Raw genomic sequence first — 3,495 nt, 5'->3', positions numbered from 1 at the left:
TGAGAGTAATTAGAGACCAAGAATAGGAAAGGTTAATTTTTTTTTCAAATTAAATTATGTTTGACATTTGCCTTCTAGATAAAATTGCAATCAAAGCAAGAATTAGCATATTCACTGTATCGAGGTTGTAGTAGAAAGGATAGTGTAAGGGGTTAAGGTTGACTCGGATGTTTGTGATGTAAAAAAAAAAAAAAAAAAAAAAAAATTACATCCCATCTCCTTACACTCTGTTTATTCTTACTTTTTTCTTAAAAATTTTACCTCTGGCTTCCTAGTAAACTATTATTTCTCCTTCTCAATGATATTTCAGAATAATTAAGTTACTTTTTATTTTTAAGGAAAAATTCTTAGGGCGTTTTTTGTATTAATTCTCATTTTTTTATTTTACATGTTTAAAAGATATGAATACAAGAATTTCATTTTTGGTTAGAAATGATAAATAATTTGGTAACTTTTGTTCTAAATAAATTATGGAATAAAAAAAAAAAAAGTTTGGTGCTTCTACTTAAAAATTGATAAAAAAAAATGACAATGAAAATTAAGAATGAATTATTAGGGTTTGGAATGTTTTAAAATGGAAAACAACAAAATTTTCATAAAAAGAATATATGTTTACTATTATATCCTCAATATGAATGTGAATTTTAAGTGACTTTTTTGAAAATGAATAGAATGAATTTTGAACTCATAATCCAAAATAGTCAAAAACAGAAAAATATATCTTCTACCCCAATACCCACATGCCCCCATGGTTCCTTTTCACAACCCACTTGATACAAACCGCCCTGACAAGGTAGGCTATGAGAGAAAAATTTTGGGAGCATGGGGGTAGAGGATTTGGACTTGAAATTTTTTTTATGGATTTTGGGATTTTTTTTTTTTTAAAACAAAAATAGATGTCAAACTCATTAAAAGAATGAAAAATATCAGAATGAGAATGAGAATTGATACCAAAAGGCCCTTAGATATAGAAAAAGATTTGTGACATCCTTAACTTTATATTATGTTTTACAATCAGAACTTACAAAATAAAAACTATATACTAAAATATGTTCTACGTGGCCTATCGACTCACCACCACATACATGGTTATTGGGACCCTTCCTAGCTCTTTTATCTCCTTCAGCTAGATCCTATGGATTATTCACTGATGCATCTATAGACCCATTCGGTTTGTAGTTTATATTTGTTGGTGTCAAATTTGCCAAGATTACAGATTGCGTCTCACACCAAGCGTTTCAATTTTGGCTGAACTGATTGGATCTACGTGCACCTACAATTTCATTGGAAGATGTTGTCATAATGGTGCCGATCGTTTTGATCAGCGGTTTGTCTCCAACAATCAAGTTGGTAGTGAGCTAAAGCGAGATCGAACTAGAGTTCAGGTGAACCCTAGGCTTGAAAGAGCTCAAAGCGGGAAAGTTGCAAGTTTAGTGAAAAATGAAGCGTTGTATTTCTTTCTCGCACTTACCCCTTATTTATAGATTTTCCTTATTGATCAAGTCTTATTTGGACTGTCCGATGCAGTCCTTTAGATTGAGAGCTATGATTAGATTCTCATGTAGTTGATGGTTCAACCTTGTGCTATATTTGAACCGCCGGTTCACTTAGTGCGAACCAATAATTAATGTTTTACTCATAACATGAGCCCCCAAGCTTGTTGACCTTAGCTAATACTCTGGTTAGGAGGCTTAAACTATTCTTATGATCCAAATAATCATTCCTCATCAGATTTGTTTGGATTTGCTCTTCATCTATATTTAGCTGTGAGAGTCCATCGGTATTTGAGTTCATCTTTGGTCATGAGGATTTATTTAGAAAAACTGAGCTCATCTTTTGATCAAAAGAGCTCATTAGAAAATCTTGAGCTCATCTTCTGATCAAGAGAGTTCATCAGAGAGTTCTGAGTTCATCTTCTAATCAATAGAGTTCATCAGAAATTAATTCTGAGCTCATCTTTCTATTCAGAATAGTTCATTAGAGGATGTTAAATTCTTCCCTGACCATGAGAGTTCATCAATGAATACTGAGTTTATCAGAGCCTTGCTTTCTTCTTTAGAGTTATTCATTTGACTCAAGCTTTACCTCCATATGCTCTTCCACATGGCTAAATTTGGATTCTCCAACGCTTAAGATTCTTCAAAAGTTGGCTATGAGTTATGTCTTGATTCGAGATTATCTGTACTTGATCTATTCATCTTAGGAAAACACTCAGCCCCCACTTAGCCCCCATTATTACTTCAAAAGTTTTAAACGTTCCATCCTGTCAACCTTTGGCATCCTACTCATAAATGCTTGGTTTTTCTTATCCAATACGCTTGATCCTCCAAGGTACAACTTTGCATTTCTTTTCTTGACTAATCTATTTGTTCCATGTGTTCAATTGCTTTCCCTTCAAAATGTGGATGATTCACTTTTTCTTTCTCAAGCGTCGATTCAATTCAGTTGCATTCTTTGATTCGAAGCATCGTATATCTTCCCTCCAAATATAGAGGGTGTCTATTTGCATCCGTTAATACAACCTAGAGGGGGGGGGTGATTAGGTTGTATCTAATAGGTTGTCCCAATTTCTCGGTTTAATTGTAATTTCAATATAAATTGAAGATTTAAATGAAATTAGACAATATCAAACAATCAAAACACAAGAATTTATAGTGGTTTGACTTTACAAGTCTACGTCCACTCTTCTCTTGGCCTCAAGAGAGTATTCCACTAGTGATTCTCTTTCAATACGGTGGGTAGAGAATCAAACCCTTACAACCTTTGTTACGAGACAAGAGTATCCTTTACAATCTTTGTTTACTAAGTAGGGCAAGAGCTCCCTTTACAATATTTGTTCTAAATAAGGCAAGAGCACCCTCTACCAATTCTAATCAACCTAAACTAGAATTGAACAGTCAATACAAGTTTAAGAAGTAATGGATATTACCTAACAAGAAGAGTGACACTTTTTTTTTTTTTTTTTTTTTTTTGTTTTTTTTTTTCCCCAATACCCCCACCCCCCCCCCCACCCCCCCCCCCCCCCCCCCCCCACCCCCCCCTCCCCCCCTCCCGCCTCCCCCCTCCTCTTTTTCTTCCTCTCTTGTTGGGGGGGGTTTTTTTGCTTTTTTTTCCTCCTTCACCCCCATTTTTTTTTTTTTTTGGGGGGGGTTGCTGGCAACATAGAACCCCTCAAATGGGGGTGGTTGGGCTTATAAAGAAGTCCTCCAATTGCTTGGCCCAACCTCCCAACGGATATAAAATTTCAATGAAATTTTACTCCAAACGGACGTCTGTCTAACCAGATGGAGCTCCGTCTCAAGAAATAGCCATTAAAATATAGCCGTTGGGCTTAAGTCAATGATCAGACGGATGACCGTCTGGCCTACTATGACCAGATAGACGTCCGTCTGGTGCATAGTAGCTTGACTTAATTTGGGACTTGGACTTGGCTTGGGTTTTTGGTCTTTTTTGTCAAACCTAAGCCACATACACCTTCCTACTATGTCCTAGGTT

Source organism: Hakea prostrata, chromosome 7, assembly GCF_041222555.1.
Source record: "Hakea prostrata isolate BN-2017 chromosome 7, UWA_Hpros_2, whole genome shotgun sequence".
Classification (NCBI taxonomy): Eukaryota; Viridiplantae; Streptophyta; class Magnoliopsida; order Proteales; family Proteaceae; genus Hakea; species Hakea prostrata.
The sequence above is the reverse complement of the archived record's forward strand: the minus strand, read 5'-3'. Positions refer to the sequence as shown.